General features: G+C 36.7%; 1 protein-coding gene across 2 annotated transcripts in view; it reads left to right on the top strand.

Annotated features, from left to right (window-relative positions):
• NME7 (NME/NM23 family member 7) overlaps positions 1-17747 on the top strand; it is a 226486-nt gene that overhangs the window by 19551 nt on the left and 189188 nt on the right. Inside the window, exon 2 of one of the 2 annotated variants that reach the window (XM_061160273.1) lies at positions 10346-10383. The exons of the other annotated variant lie outside the window; for it this stretch is intronic. The gene's annotated coding sequence lies outside the window, so the exon portion shown is untranslated. The remainder of the gene's footprint in view (positions 1-10345; positions 10384-17747) is intronic. 2 annotated transcript variants of the gene reach the window in all.

Here is a 17747-nt window from a genome sequence, read left to right as displayed (position 1 = left end):
CTGCATATAAGTTAAATAAGCAGGGTGACAATATACAGCCTTGATGATTTGCACTTATACTATGGAAATGGCTCTTTCCTGGGATTTTTGATTGTTTAATAAAATAAAGCAAGTATTAAGTGCATTTCTAAACATCATATTTGGGGAAACACATGAGATTGTGTTCTGTCTTATTGCAGCATTGACTATTTTTTTCTGTTAAAGACAATAATGCATTCTACTCCTGAGATATTGTCTCAAATGACTTTTTTAAAAAGGAAAACTAAATCTTGGGAATATATAGAATCCTCACATTGAACATTCTCTTTTTCATAAAGGGAGAAGATAATTGGCCTTAAACTGACATTTTTAAAAGATGATTACAGCATTTTTACTTAATTCTTAAAGAATTTTCATGGAATAGGAAAATAACTAAATTTAATAGTTCACCAAACTTCTCCTCCTAATGTTACTTGCTTGTCTGACTTTATTCATGGGAACTACTAAACTAGACTTAGCAAATCAGATTCTCTACATGAAGACCCTTTTCACTTGAACTAACCTTCTGTTTGCCTTTCAAGGTGGATTTATCAGGAAGCAATAGCCCTCTGAGAACAATCTGGACTGGTTTGAAAGTGGTTTTGGCCACATTAAAGTTAAGGTTAATATTTGACACAACTCCGTGTAAGAGAATGTTTGATGCTTGAAAGAAGCCCTGGAGGAAGACTGGTAAAGATTTAGTACAAAACAAGGTATTGCCTAAAGTCTAGTCCGTGGTAATGGAAAAACATAAGCCTTTTGGTTGTTGACTTTTCATTTCTATTGTACTTATCACTGTGGCATCTAAGTAGAGCCATAGGAATTGCTATGGTTATGTGCCTACTAGTCAGGTAATAAATATTTAAAGATCCACTATGTTCCTAGAATGTTCGCGAGAAAGTGAAGTTTGTTCTTTGGAACCACTTTTCACTAATCCTCACTCAAAGCAGCTGGCTTGATATGGCAGGTTCTCATGTACTATTGATTTCTATTTTAATGTCATTCAGGGTGGATGGAGGTACATGGAGACTTAGATTAAACTTTAGAAGTCTGTTGAATGGTTAACTTTACCATCTTAATATAGTTTACTCCAGGGTGCCTTTGAGATCACATAGAAGCAGATATTTGGCTTAAAATAGATGGTGACCAGTTACTGAATCTTAAGTATGCTACTTCTGAAAAATCAGATTTCTGGTTTAAGACTGCTGTTCATGTTGAATTCCTTAAATCCATTTCAGTTTGATTTAAGCAGGGGAGCACTTTTGTATGAACAAAAGTGTTTTGTTGCCATGTTTTCTGAAATATAGCATTGTAGAATGCAACATACATTTTTCAATGCAATGTTAGAATTACAAGTCTGACTAGTATGGCCTGATTTTTATTGTTGTTGTGTTGTTTTTTTAATATGTGATTTGTTTCAATAGGCAATGAAAATGAAAGAGTTTGGCTTTGGGTATTGGAGACTTAGCAAACAGGGTAGTATGTGTAGGCTGCGTGGTCCTATTGCCCTCAGACCCCACTTTCACCACTCTGGGGAGCGTGGTTAGAAGCATGGGGTCTGGAATCAACCTGCCTGGGTTCACATGTTTCTAAGCTGGGTCCTCTTGAGAGTGTTTTTTAACCTATCTGAATCAGTCTTATCTTCTGTAAAGTACGGATAATAATCCATCTCTCTCCTAACATTGTTCAGGTAAAAGTGTTTACTTAGCACATAACAAGTGCCTAATAGAAGGTGCTGGCTTTTGACTATCACCATTATTGTTCTTGGAATATTAACTTAGAATGATTTGTTTATATATTTGGGTTTTACATCACTGACTTCCTTACTTTCCTCCTTAAAATCAGGGATTGTTTCTTAGAAATCACTGCATGTACCACCAGAGTTTGGCACAAGAGAAACAGTTAATAAATACTTTTAAAATGAATGAATGCATGATTAGAGAATCTGAGCATCTGTGGTCTGTTTGTGTTTTTCCTTCCATTTTTTTTTCACAATGGTAAAACATATTTATCAGTTTTCACAGTCAATAGCCAGACAAAAAATAAAAACTATTGTTACAAAATAGACACAACATAAAATTTATCATCATAACCATTTTTAAGTGTACAATTCAGTGGTATTAAATGCATTCATAATGTTGTGCAACCAACCATCCATCTCCATAATACTTGTCATCTTGTAACACTGAAACTCTGTAACCTGTAAACAATGACTCCCTATTTCCCTCTCCCCCAGGCCTTGGCAACTGCCATTCTGCCTTCTGTCGCTATAGTTTTGACTACTCTAAGTACCTCATGTAAATGAAACCATGCAGTATTTATCTTTTCGTGACTGGCTTATTTTACTTAGTATAATGCCCTCAAGTTTCATCCATGTTGTGGCAGGTGTCAGAATTTCCTTCCTTTTAAAAGCCGAATAATATTCCCTTGTATGTATATATCACATTTTTGTTTATTCATTCACCCATTAATGGACACTGGATTGCTTCCATATTTTAGCTATTGTGAATAATGCTGCTATGAACATGGGTGTGTGTGTGTGTGTGTGTGTGTGTGTGTGTATCTTCAAGATCCTACTTTTAATTCTTTTAGGCATTTAAGTGGTCTCTTTTTAAAGAAAAAAGAAGATAAAACTTTTGATACTGAATTCTTGTAGGAAGCAAAGGTAGACAGGAAAGGATATATATATATATATATAAAACACACATATATGTACATATATATATATATATAAAACCTCTTTGATCTCCCATTTCTACTAGAGAAAAAGAGACTGGTAAAGAATCTGCCTAATCTTGTAGCTCCAAATTATTAACTTCTATAACAATTAGAAGTTCTGTCTTCATTTCAAAAATCTATTGGCCTAAATGTAATCTTATTATGTTTACCTTTGAAAAGATCCCTGCATTCTCCCATTCACTTTGGAAACTTTGAAAAAGCTTTGACCCATCTCTGTTTTTTATTCCCATATCTCTTCCCCTTCTGTCATGAATTTATTACTATTTACTTAAAATTGTGTCTTATATTCATCACTTCCTCTTCATTCTTACTGTTAACCACTTTTAGGCCTGAATTAAGACATTTGATCCGTCTCCCAATCAGTCTCTCTGATTTTGACTGTTTGTGCTCTTACCATCCATACATAACATCCAATTATTATATTGGAAAACATTTATTGAGCACCTTCTTTTGCCAGATACTTTTCTGGATACTGGCAATAAGGCTCCTCCTCAAGAGAGCATATCCCTATTCAGATGACTCTTATTTTAATTTTAGCCTCGTGATCTTATGTCTCTATTCAGAATGTTCACCATCTCAATGATCCACTACTTTCATTTTGTTTTTAAAATGTAAACATATCATTTGTTGAACCTGCTGTGTCCTTGTACAAGCTTCATCCTCTCAGGCCACCAGTAACGCCCAAGCTTACTCCCGGCTCAGCTCTGTGGCTTTGTCATGATGATCATATAAACTGCTCTTCTTCAGATGCCTGTAATTTTGTGTCACATGGCTTATTTCTGAATTATTTGTATAGTCTTCTTGCTTTTTTTTTCCATGTGTACTGGTTTTTATTTGCTCATTTAGGATGATTGCAGAGCACCTGATTATGAGGATTGTTATTTTGACCTCTGTATATCCCCCTTTCTCCCACCTAGAACCTAGGACTTGAGTCTAGAAGGGTGCTTATTCTCTCTCCCTATCGATTCAGTCTGTACAGAGCCTGCTGAAGATCACCTGTGTGAAAGGAACCTACACTGTCAACGTATTTTATCGGCCTTTTGTTTTGCTATTAAAAACAGAATATCTGATGTTGAACTTCTTAATAGTAATCAGACAGGAGGAATTAAGTACAGTATTTGGTGGTATGTCTCTTCTTCCCCTCTTCCAATCACTGGTTTTGTAAGGGGTTGAGTGTGTTTACCTCAGTGGCCACTGAGAGGCATGGGCCTCGTAGTGTTTGGAAATTATTATTTTGTTTATGTAGTGACTAATTAAACCCATATTTATTTGAGTGCAAAAAATATATATTTTACCTGACTGATGTACTTTTAAAAACTTGTAAATATATTAGTGACAAGCAATTAGTAGATATGCAGGGTAAAGTTTATTAAAAGTAGAAGTAAAGTAGTAAGATATAGAAATACATACAACAATTTTTTTTTGTAATCGTAACAGCAACAGATAAAATGGGCATATAAAAAAACCTGCCCAGGTTGTGTTGTGCTAGGTATTGTATAAACAGTTTTCAGTAGGAACTGGTTCTTATATGAGCCCAAGATTGAAGTATTGACCAATTATTGACTGAATGCCAACTTGTAAAAGGCCCTGGGGTATGTACTTTGGGGATATAAAGATGAATGATACCCTCCTTTTGTCCTCAGGGATTTACATTATAGTAGATAGATCAACTGTGTATGTAGACAACTGTAAATATGCTTCAAAGGGTCAGATAAAATGCGAGGGGATTTCAGAGTATTGAAAAATGTCTTTCATTTGGGAGGCTCATGGAGATGTTTGCCAAGCAGGTAGAATTTGAATTGTGTTTTGAAAAGAATATATGTGAAGGTTTTGAAGGAACTGAGAGCGTTCAAAAGCTAAGGAGAAGTACCATAAATAAGATACATGGTGCTTCCCATTGATCCAGGTCTGCAGAGAATTTGAGGGTGTATTTCAGCATTCAGAAACTGAATTAGTTCACCTTTAGAATTGAAAGTGTGATCTTTTTTCGGTCCCAGAAAAACTAAATGGGCCAATTATTTACTTAAGATTTTAGAGTCTGACTGTACTTATCTATATTCATTATCCAGAAGGAGCCAGCCATTTCTTCCTGGGATGTGATGATGGGTAAAAACTAGTTTCCTGATTCTTCCCCTACTCAGATAAGAGTTTGTCCTTGGCTGTTGATCCATCTTTGCATAGGTGGTTGCGAGGTTCCTTAAAAGGAAGAGGAAATTACAACTCTGTAGTTCGTTGGTAACTACAGAGTGTAGCTAATTAGAAGGCTCACCATTTTCCTGAGTGGGTGGACTTTTACTGTGGCAAATCTTTGTGAGACAGATCTTATTCTCTCTTTTCTTAAAAAAGTGGATTTCACTCAATAAAGAGAGGATTCAATTAAAGATAGTTTAGTTTGTGTCAAAATTAAATGCTTTGAAATTTGGAAGAGTAGAAAAGAAGATGAAGGTAGAAGGACTAGAGTAAGGCAAAAGGCATAGACAGTTTTACATTTCTTAGATCTGAAACATTTCCTTATATTCAGTAGTTCAGTTAAGTTGAGTCGCTCAGTCGTGTCCGACTCTTTGCAACCCCGTGGACTGAAGCACGTCAGGCCTCCCTGTCTATCACCAACTCCTGGAGTTTACTCAAACTCATGTCCATTGAGTTGGTGATGCCATTCAATGATGTTATCCTCTGTCGTCCCTTTCTCCTCCTGCCTTCAATCTTTCCCAGCATCAGGGTCTTCTCCAATGAGTCATTCTTTGCATCAGGTGGCCAAAGTATTGAGCTTCAGCATCAGTCCTTCCAATGAATATTCAGGACTGATTTCCTTTAGGATGGACTGGTTGGATCTCCTGGCAGTCCAAAGGACTCTCAAGAGTCTTCTTCAACACCACAGTTCAAAAGCATCAATTCTTCGGTGCTCAGCTTTCTTTATAGTCCAACTCTCACATCCATACATGACTATTGGGAAAAATCATAGCTTTGACTGGACGGACCTTTGTTGGCAAAGTAATGTCTCTGCTTTTTAATATGCTGTCTAGGTTGGTCATAGCTTTTCTTCCAAGGAGCAAACATCTTTTCATTTCCTGGCTGCAGTCATCATCTAGGTGATTTTGGAGCCCAAGAAAAAAACGTCTGTCACTGTTTCCATTGTTTCCCCATCTATTTGCCATGAAGTGTTGGGACCAGATGCCATAATCTTAGTTTTCTGAATGTTGAGTTATAAGCCAACTTTTTCACTCTCCTCTTTCACTTTCATCAAGAGGCTCTTTAGTTCTTCTTCACTCTCTGACATAAGGGTGGTGTCATCTGCATATCTGAGGTTATGATATTTCTCCCGGCAATCTTTATTCCAGCTTGTGCTTCATCCAGCCTAGTGTTTCTAATGATTTACTCTGTATATAAGTTAAATCAGCAGGGTAACAATATCCTACCTTGACGTACTCCTTTCCTGATTTGGAACCAGTCTGTTGTTCCATGTCCAGTTCTAACTGTTGCTTCTTGACCTGCATACAGATTTCTCAGGAGGCAGGTTGGATGGTCTTGTATTCCCATCTCTTTAAGAATTTTCCATAGTTTGTTGTGATATGCACAGTCAAAGGCTTTGGCATAGTCAATAAAGCAGAAATAGATGTTTTTATGGAACTCTCTTGCCTTTTTGATGATCCAGCGGATGTTGGCAATTTGATCTCTGGTTCCTCTGCCTTTTCTAAACACAGCTTGAACATCTGGAAGTTCACGGTTCATGTACTGTCGAAGCCTGGCTTGGAGAATTTTGAGCATTACTTTGCTAGCATGTGAGATGAGTGCAATTGTGCGATAGTCTGAACATTCTTTGGCATTGCCTTTCTTTGGGATTGAAATGAAAACTGACCTTTTCCAGTCCTGTGGCCACTGCTGAGTTTTCCAAATTTGCTGGCATATTGAGTGCAGCACTTTCACAGCATCATCTTTTAGGATTTGAAATAGCTCAACTGGAATTCCATCACCTCCACTAGCTTTGTTCATAGTGATGCTTCCTAAGACCCACTTGACTTCATATTCCAGGATGTCTGTCTCTAGGTGAGTGATCACACCATCATGAGTATCTGGGTCGTGAAGATCTTTTTTGTATTTTTCTTCTGTGTATTCTTGCCACCTCTTAATACCTTCTGCTTCTGCTAGTAATAAACCAAAATACAACAGAGGGTGCTTACTGCTGTCCAGTTAAGAAGATAACTAGTATTTTAAAACTTTAGCCAAAATTTTCTAGTTGCTTACAGCTGACTAAAGTATTTTTTAAAATAGTAATGAGAATGTTTTGTTAAACTTGTATTGATTTATAGACCATGGCTGAATTGTGAGATGCCATGGAAAATGAGGGAAGCTGCAAAAGTTTGCTCTCAATTCTTGGGCAGGTGGGAAATGTAATGAGAACTATGCTAACAAAACTTGCAGTAAATTTGATACATTAAAAAAAAATGCCAAATACTTCATTGCTTGCTGGAAGAGATAAAACTTCTAAGTGGCATTGAGTTATCCATAGGTTCAAATAAGTTGTACAAATAAATATTTAAATAATGCAGATTTAAAATTTGGTGTTTAGCTTTTAAGGGGATTCCCTGGCAGCTCAAATGGTAAAGAGTCTGGTTGCAATGCAGGAGACCCAAGTTGGATCCCTGGGTTGGGAAGATCCCCTGGAGAAGGAAGTGGCAACCCACTCCAGTATTCTTGCCTGGAAAATCCTATGGACAGAGGAGCCTGGTGGGCTACAGTTCACAGTGTTGGAGAGAGTCGGACATGACTGAGTGACTTTCATTCTTTTCTTTAGCTGTTAAACTAGTTCTGCAGAAGTGGTAATTCTTGTTAGCTAGAATGTAATTGTTTAGACCTAGTGAAGTGTTATATGGCTCTTTCACTGGACTCTATTTCACATAATTGATTTCAGAAACACTGCTTCCTTTTTGCTTCATCTTTCTATGAGAATTTTGAGCAGTTTGACTATTTGTGCCACGTAGCCCAGACCACATAGCATCATAGGTATTTTAATGACTGATGTATTGCTTGGTTTCAGTAAGGAAAACCAGTTTTTTGTCTTTTTGAGGGTGGTGAGTGAGCCTGAGAGCAAAGGAGAGGATGTGAAGGGAACATGAGAGGCAATACAATGTTTTTCAGAGATTTTTGGCTATATTTGTTAAGTTATAAAATCACTTTAGTTGGACTCCATTGATATGTTAAAAAAAAAAAAAGACTGGAATAAAAAAATAGCTTAGTAAGCTGAAAAAGAATGGCTGTTTGTATATGTATAACTGAATCACTTTGTTGTACACCCAAAACTAACACAGCATTGTTAATCAACCATACTCCAATATAAAATAAAAGTTAAATAAAATGAAAAGAAAAATATCTTAGTACACAGTGTATAGTAAGGACAAACATTACTCTGTGACATTTATCAGTAACATATTTACATGTATTGGTATGTGTGTATTGGGTCATAATCTGAAGTTATTACTATACTAGTCAAAAATTTGAAAGCCACTAGTGTAATGAGATTTTAAATATATGGAAAAAAATATTGTGTAATAATAAGTAATTTTTTATATGTTACATATACTTTCTATGATTTTAAAAAAATAACTTTAATAACTGTGCTTTTCTCATTTAGACTCTAAACTCATTCAACATTCTTATTTATTCAACTTTGCAAACATTTTCCACTTCTGTCCTCTGTGCCCAATGTACTATTTTGTTCTTCAATGACTCAATTAGTATTTCTCTCTTGACAATGACCCTTTGCAGTTCTGTAATTGTAAAATATGTAAGTAGCAGCTATTTAAAAATCTCATCTTTCACAATTTCAGAAACTAGTTGTACAGTACTGTGTTTCAGGCATAGAGTAGATGCTTGGTACATAATATCATTAAGTTTTAAAAGATGCATTTCTTTGAATAACTGAAGTTACTTGGGATAGTCTTCTCCTCAGTTACTGTTTTGGGGTAGAAGACTCCAAAGTATTGTTCTTCAAGATGCATTCCTGAATAACAGTTCTCCACCATCAAATTATATAACTAGCAAAGATACCCTTCAAAATAGCGGAGGTGAAATAAAGACATTTCCAGACAAACATCTGTGCTTCAGAGACAAACATCTCTGAATCCACACCACTACATCCTATCACTGTTGCCACTGCAGTATTTTCTCTTCTATCTGTATTTTTCTATTCCATGAACTGCTTTTCATTCCCTAGGAGTCTTGTGTTCACCTCGAGTAACTCCTTTTCCATGATCTCTTGTAACACATCTTAAATGCGACTGCTGGAAACATTTGAGAAGGCCTCAGTAACCGTGACAGAGTCCTTCTTTAACTTGGGAATGGCTGCTATTTTTCCTTGGGTTGAGGCCAAACAGAGTTTTCATTGTAGTCATCTCTGGTTTATTATTGCAGCCCACTTTTGTGTTCAGATGTGCCTTGTAGACAGACTACCTTCCTCACTGCCTCCCATCTCTGCTGCTCTTCTGGCTGATCCAGAACTCCCGATTTTGTTATATGTCTTGATTCAGTGCTTTCAATATCTGGAAATAAGCATCTATTGTTTGGTATCGGACAAACCTTTGAATTCCAGAACTGACTAGCAGTTTGATCTGTATAACCTCTGGCAGTTAACCTCTCTGAATGTCTGTTTTCATGGGTCAAAGTTGGGCGGGGGGGGGGTGGGGTGGGTACCTGCGTAACAGGTTTGTGGTTAGGATTAACAGAGTTAATGTACTCTCACAAAATGCCTAGGGTACCGTTAGTTTATCTCCCTTCCCCACCCCTGCCCCAATCTGCTTGACTCAGTATTTGGTTCTTACTGTTGTGAAAGGTAAATAAAATCTGTGAAGGTTAATTAAAATAGTGACAGTTTAGAGAGCACTAAAAGAGTCATAAGTACAAGTAATCAAATGTAAACAGTGGATCCCCCTGATTTATGCCACATGATTGTTGGTAACCTAAAAAAAAAAAAAATACAATAATGGCACCATCTTCCTTCCTTCCTTTTCTTCTTTGTAAACATTTTAAGTGTTTAAAGGTGGTGACATTTGTGTTGGTATGTACTGGGCTGATACCTTATTTTTCCAGTATCCCCTTGAGGCCTTTTGCGAATAAAGAAAGGGTCCCTGGAAGAATAACATACTTGTTAAGGAACTCTACCACAGTGGAGCAATTTATAATCAGAACTGCTCTTCAGAAACCTTGTAGTTTATTTGTAAAAAGCAGTAAAGATAACTTTGTACTATAATCATGTATTATTCAGAAATATTCATCTTCACTTAACATGCACATAAATACACATATACCCATGAACTCGTAAACCCAAGTGCTTATGTATGGGGGAAGTACATTTCTATCCATATTAATATTTTATTTTGTTTCTACTGAATTTATAATTGAAGTGGGATCAGATAATGAGTATGATTTTCATTTTCAAATGAAAGAAAGCCTGCCTTTGTCCCAGGCTTATTGCTATCAGGAGTAAAAAAATATGTGAAAAGTTGCCTTAAGTAGGCATTTTATTTCACTGTTGAGCTACTAAATGAAGATTTAGATAATTTATTTAAAAATAATTTTCTGTGCTTTATTTTAGATACCAGAGAAGCCTTGGACTGGCATGCTTTCTTATAAGTACCTATTTCTCTCTTAAATAAAATATAGAGCATTTTTGCTTTGCTTTGTGGAACTGGACGGAAATTGCTCAGATTTTGCTCTTATTTCATAAACATTCACATAGCTCCTTAGATTTCCTCTTGGTCTTGGTAACTGGGCACATAGTTATTTTGAATCTTAGAGTAGTTCAATGGTAAGATATGATACTTGCTCCTTTCAACATATAGTTTGCTAGTAAGTATAATGTCTATTATGACTTTATATATTATATTAACTATAGACTGTGAATGTTTTCTTATTATTTTCCATAATGTCTCAGTGTTTCCATGCCAAACCAAGGCACAGGGTTTATGTTTTTACATCTACAAATTGAAGCAGTAATTTTGTATTGATTCATGTAATTTGTGATTTTTTTTTCAGTGGTACCTTTCCTTTAAGAAGTTTGAGTTATAATACTAATGATTAGTGTGTAACAGATGGCATTGTAAAATTTAAGAAGAAAATTGGTACTCACCTTAGTATTGATAAAAAAAAGGGCCATAACTTTGTCTGAGCTCCTTAAAGGGCAAAAATTTGTACTGATTCTGATTTGCTACAAGCCCTTTATAAGAAATTAACTTATTGCAGAAATAGCTGTATATGTTCAGTGGCTGTTCTTTTCATAATAAAATTTTAGTTACATTCATAGTTTTCTCTTTGTCACAAACTTCTTCCTTCCCACTATTTTTTTTTTTTTTCTTCTACAAAGACCTTTAAAAAACTATTTACTAGGATTTGTTCCTGGGCAGGCTGCAGTATCACTAATTCAAAGAGCCCCTTGAACATCAGAGAAAGGCCAGCGAGGAAACACTTGTGTGCAGCGTAGCTCGCAAGTCACAGGTGTCCCAACAAGCCACCATCACTGCTATAAGACCTAAGTAGCAGAAATCCTAGGGCTTGATATACAGGAAGTCATCTAATCCACACAACTACTCTCTAAGGAAAGTACTGTTACTACTCCCGTGTTGCAGAGAGTGAACCTGAGGCTCAGAGAGGTTTATCTTGTCTGTGTCACCAACCCCAGGTCTATCTGACTCTAGAGCCTGTGTTCTTAGCTATCCTGAAGTGTTCTCCATCTAACCCCAAAAGAAAGCTGTACGGTTTCCTGGATTTTCTTTTCAAGCAACACAGTTCAGAGCCACATCATTTGCTGTAGGCTACCAGCAAGAGTGTTAGAGAAGACTCTTTGAGAGTCCCTTGGACTCCAAGAAGGTAAAATCAGTCAATCCTAAAGGAAATCAACCCTGAATATTCATTGGAAGGACTGATGCTGAAGTTGAAGCTCCAATACTTTGGCCACCTGATGTGAAGAACCAACTCATTGAAAAAGACTCTGATGCTGGGAAAGATTGAAAGCCGGAGGAGAAGGGGATGACAGAGGATGAGGTGGCTGAATGGCATCACCAACTCAATGGATGTGAGTTTGAGCAAACTCCGGGAGATGGTGAAGGACAGGGAAGCCTAGCATGCTGCAGTCCATGAGGTCGCAAAGAGCCAGAGATGACTGAGCAGCTGAACGACAAGCGACATCACTGCACTGGGTGATACTGGCAGTGCCAGGTCCAGCCGGTGCTTGTTGATTGACTGCTCTAGTGTCAGCAGAGGTGGAATGTTTCTTTTTTTAAATTGAAGTACAATAGATTTACAGTAACAATACTGTGTTATTTTCAGGTGTACAGCCAAGAATGCATACATACATATATTTTTCAGATTATTTTCCATTATAGGTTATTACAAGATATTGAGTATTATTCCCTGTTTTACATAGGAAATCCTTGTTGTTTATCTGTTTTATATATAGTAATGTATATCTGTTAATCTCCTACTTCTCATTTATCCCTCCCCTGCTTCCCCATTTGGTAATCATTTGTTTTCTTTGTCTGTATGTTTCTGTTTTGTAAATAGATACATTTGCATTATTTTTTAGATTCCACAGATTAGTCATATCATAATATTTGTCTTTGTTTAACTTACTTCACTTAGTATAATAGGTCCATCCATGTTGTTGCAAATGGCAATATTTCTGGAATGGTTTTTTCTGACAAGTAATATTGAAGTGTGGGATTCCCTCGTGGCTCAGTCAGTAAAGAATGTGCCTGCAATGCAGGAGACCTGGGTTCGATTCCTGGGTGGGAAAGATCCCCTGGAGAAGGAAATGGCAACCCACTCCAGTATTCCTGCCTGGCGAATCCCATGGACAGAAGAGCCTGGTGGGCTACAGTCCATGGGGTGCAAGAGTTGGACACAGGTTAGTTGACTAAACCACCACCACCACCAATATTGAAGTGTATGAGGCCAAAGTACAACTATATTTTTGGCACAAGCTTAATAAACTTACTCTTGAACTAAGGGATTTTTAAAAGCACATATGCATGGAAAAGATTGTTAGTTTCACATGATCCATTTAGGACTGAGCCTTCCTTCAAGCAATGACTGAGAAAGGTGTGGTATAATTTGATTTTCCAAAGGCGTGTAGTTATTGTTTAGTCACTAAGTCCTGTCCAACTCTTTGCGACCCCATGGCCTGTAGCTCGCCAGCTCCTCGGTCCATGGGATTCTCCAGGCCAGAATATTGGAGTGGGCTGCCATTTTCTTTTCCAGGCGATCTTCTTGACCCAGGGATTGAACCACACCTCCTACTTGAGAGGCTGGTTCTTTACCACTAAGCCACCAGGGAAGCCCCTCCAAAGGCTTAGTTACCCTTGAAGTGTCACATCACCTGGAATTCCAACACTGGTTGAAATTTCCTTAAAATCACCTATTTTAATCTTATAAATTATGTGAATTTTATATTCTACTCAATAAAGTATATTTGATGCAATGTGAAAATTTTATATTATCATTGATTAAGACTAATTTTTAGGAAGGCCTGAATGCTCACTCACTCTTTGATGTATATACCATTCAAAATGAATGACTAGACACAAAGCTTATATCCTTCACAAAAGTTAACTCAAAATGAATCACAGGCCTAAATGTGTTAATAAATTACAAAGCTGTAAACTCCACTGCAAGCACAAAGAAAGCACAGTAGTTAATTTCATCTAGAGTTGAGTTGGCCAAATGGTACAATGAAAAGAACTGTTAGGAGTATGATTGAAATGACAAATCAAGGAATCTGCAATAGATAAGGAAGGAAGTGAAAGAAAGAGAGGCTGGTACATTAGCAATATGTGAAAGTGCTTTTGCACTGGAAAGCCTGATAATGAGGGCATAACTAACTTTTAAGTACACGAGAATATGGGCAGTGAAGAGAATGCTCGAATGCCTGAATTTGGTGGTGGAAAATGATGAGGTAATAACAAAGGCCAGAATGTGGCTAACTCATCTATGTTAATTCTGTCCTTTCTTCCAGCGTTTATGCAAGTTCATTCATTACCATACTTTAGTCAACATATATATGGTTTTTAAATTTTACCTGTTTTATAAAAGAACATTGTTATTTCTACTGTTGATAACCTATTTTTTAAAAAGGAATTGAGAGAAGGAAAAATGTTTTCAAAATTAATGGAAGAAGCTTACCTAAGTAATCAGCATGTACATGGTATAATCCTACTATTTTAAAAAATGACTGCACTGGGAGGTGATTCATTCCAGAATGTCATTTGAATAGACAGGAATTTTCATATGGTGCATTTTAAAATGACATTTTCCTTTTTTAGGTGGTGTTACAAAATAAGTTTAGAAAAATAATCTAAGGTTTTTCAACATTTAAAAAATGCATACCGTCAAAGGGAAATTAAAAATAAAAGTTGTAAAGAGCTTTACAGCACATTCTGATGAGTAGTTATATAAACAGTGTAAAATGGGTTTTGAGTAAGATGAGAGAAAAATTAAATGACCTACTTAACTGAGTTGTTGTAGTAGAATAGTGAATTTAGAGCCAGGAGTTCTAGTTCTATGTTCTTAGAAATAAATAAGAGTAACACAATAGATTCTTTTCCTTCTTTTTTGTCAAAAAATGTATTTGTGTGACTGATTGGCTATTCTCTGCTAGATAATAAGGTCTATGAAGGCAAGGTTGATGTTTGTTTCTAATCATCTTTGTCATGTCATATCCGAGTACCTAGCATAGTATACAGAAGGTGGTAAGTGCTCAATCTGTTGAATGCATGAATTGATGGATGGAAATCAGATGACATAATAAGGTGTAGTGGCCTTGCCTTATCCTTTTCAGCATGTAAGTAGTGAGGCCTATGCTGAAATAGTGGTAAATTTGTATTTGTTGTTTAGTTGCTAAGTTGTGTCTGACTCTTTGCGACCCCATGGACCTGCAGCATGCCAGCCAGGCTTCCTTGTCCTTCAGTATCTCCAGGAGTGTGCTCAAACTCATTGAGTCCGTTGAGTTGGTGATGCCATCCAATCATCTCATTCTCTGTTGCACCCTTTTCCTCCTGCCTTCAGTCTTTCCCAGCCTGAGGGTTTTTTGTAATGAGTTGGCTCTTCACATCAGGTGGCCAAAGCATTGGAGCTTCAACTTCAGCATCAGTCCTTCCAGTGAATACTCAGGGTTGATTTCCTTTAGGATGGACTGGTTTGATCGCCTTGTAGTCCAAGGGACTCTCAGGAGTCTTCTCCAACACCACAGTTCAAAAGCATCAATTTGGTGCTCAGTTTTCTTTATGGTCCAAGTCTCACATTTGTACATGACGACTGGAAAAATCGTAGCTTTGATTATATGGAACTTTGTCAGCAAAGTGATGTCTCTGCTTTTTAATACACTGTCTATGTTTGTCATATAAAGAAAGATATAAAGAGGTTGAAGCAAGTCCCTTTGACAGTTGTAAGCATTTTATTAATTCAAATGAATACTGAAGTACACTGTTTGAACTGCAGACTTGAGACTGAACACACTTTCATACAGCCCTTCAGGTGAATGCTCACTTGCAGAACCCTATGTCAGTTTCTCCTAAGATCTAAGCTGTAATTTTAAATCTTCTAAGAATTGTAGATGTTGGTAATGCTCTGAGATTAAAAAGTGGCCATTTCATCCTGAAATTCTCATCTTTAATTTTGCTAATTTGCTTCTGATCTTTAATCATTCTGATTTATTGACAGTATAAAAAATTCATTGTTTTGTTTGCTGTTGAACATTAGCCAGTGCCTTTTGGCTCTAACAAAAGACCTTTTCAGTTTTCCACATTGTGTAGCAGACCCTTCCACAAATGTGCTCGCGTTAACTTTATTTGGATACTGAGCATATCAAAGTTAGGAGCTAGTTAGTTGTAGATTGTTGAACTCCAGGACCATACTCTAAACATACCACTTGTTTTTATTGTGGCTAATGCTCACATTAACTGAAAGTCAAACCCAAATTTTAATATAATATATAGAAACTCCCACGTACGACTCTGCTTTGTACTGAGCCCTGGATAACCCTAATAGCCTTGTCTTATAAAAATCTGAATGATTTTCCTTTTTCTTAGTTCTGAAATCATGGTTTTAGGCTTGTTCCTACCTCTTTGTGTTGGGGATATGTCCTCTTCTACTTTCGCTGTATTCCACTGCTAGTTAAGAATGCATTTGCTTCAAAACATTCCTCTCCTAACTCCAGTCTGTCTTTCTGTTTTATAAGGGGACAGGAGGGGTAAGTTTAAGATAAAATAAAAAATGCTGTATCCAACTGTCTGCTCACTAAAAGTTCTACAATGTAAAATATTTTTAAAGACTTTTATATCTTTTAAATGAAGATTTTTGTAGAAAATTTATTTTTTGGTACTTTTTATATAAAGTTTTTTTAAGCTTTTAATATAAGTTTTTATATAAAATACAAAGGGGTAGAAGAAAAGTAAATCTTAAACTTTTAATGTTAATTTTCCCAATCTTTTTTGTATCGTATATCTGATACATAATTGTTTACATTGATTTTTATAAACCCAGGTTCAATCCCTGGGTTGGGAATGTTCCCTGGAGAAGGAAATAGCAACCTACTCCAGTATTCTTGCTGGAAAACACCATGGACAGAGGAGCCTGGTGGGCTACATACAGTCCATGGGGTCACAGAGGCGGACACAATTAAGCGACTGAGAAAGCCCACATGTGTTCTGAACCTCATTACGTGGATATCTGCTTATAACGTGAAAAATTTGATGACACCTTGGTGGTTATTTACAAAGTTGGAACAAAATGTGCTTGAATGCTTTTTTGTATATAAACAATAAAACCGTTTATTATGTATGTTATATTTGAAATGTTCAGAAGAAGGAAAATGATTTGGCATCTTTAAGGAAACGTCTTTCTGTGCTAGAGCATAATTTTTAAATATTCTGCATGATGGTATTTCTGACAGAAACGGAAATCTTTGTTGTCCCTGTGATTATCCAGGCAGTGACATTCTCATCCGAAGATCTGACAGAAAACTGGAGGTGTGTCTGTGTGTGACTAACGTGTTAGTTTCTCCTTCTTGAGTAGGCCCCGGAAGCCCAGTATTATGGAAATATCTGAGTCATAGCGAGTGGAGCTTCCAGTTTTATCTCGGTCGTCAACTAGGTCTGTGACTTTATGGGAGTAATATATATTTGCTTGCCTCAGTTTCTTTATCCATAAACTGAAGAGTTTGAACACAGTGGTATTCAGCTCTAACATCAGTGGAAAAAAAGAAATTGAGTTCTTTGCTAGATTTGGCTCTACTTAGCTGAAAATAAAATTCTTAAAATTTAAAATGTAAGGTGTTTAGGTGTGTGAGTTGTGGGTGTGTGCTCGTGTGTGTGTGAGTATGTGTGTGTAATGAGGCAACTTGTTGAAAGGCCAGCCTGAATGGGATGTTCACATGTGTCATTGCTCTCTGCCAAGTCCAGATGTATCACTGTTACATCTCTAGACATCTTTTGACTGTAGGAAATAACCGTTTTCTACTGCAAAGGTTAAGGTTAAATCAAATTTGGATATAATTTTTACTTGGCATGATAAACCTTTTTTCATAGAAGAAACAGTACTTGCTTGTTGCTTTCTTCTTCTATAATAGAAGTTCCATTATTCATATATAGTTTTTTTAATAGTCTCATTGAGGCAAATCACAGTTACAGGTGAAGGAATGAGCTAATTTTTTGAGAGATCATGATCTATTTTTTTCTTTGTATGTAGGTGCTATTGTGAAACTGTATATGTCAACACTTCAAGAGGTTTTGTATGGGTATATACTATATTTTCATTTCTCTTGGGTTTGTATCCAGGAGTGGAATTGCTGGGTCATATATGACTCTGTGTTTAACGTTTTGCTGCTGTGCTGTGCTTAGTTGGTCCAATTCTTTGCGACCCTGTGGACTGTAGCCCACCAGGCTCCTCTGTCCATGGGGATTCTCCAGGCAAGAATACTGGAGTGGGTTGCCATGCCCTCCTCCAGG

The sequence above is a fragment of the Dama dama genome, chromosome 14, assembly GCF_033118175.1.
Source record: "Dama dama isolate Ldn47 chromosome 14, ASM3311817v1, whole genome shotgun sequence".
Classification (NCBI taxonomy): Eukaryota; Metazoa; Chordata; class Mammalia; order Artiodactyla; family Cervidae; genus Dama; species Dama dama.
The sequence above is the reverse complement of the archived record's forward strand: the minus strand, read 5'-3'. Positions and strand labels throughout refer to the sequence as shown.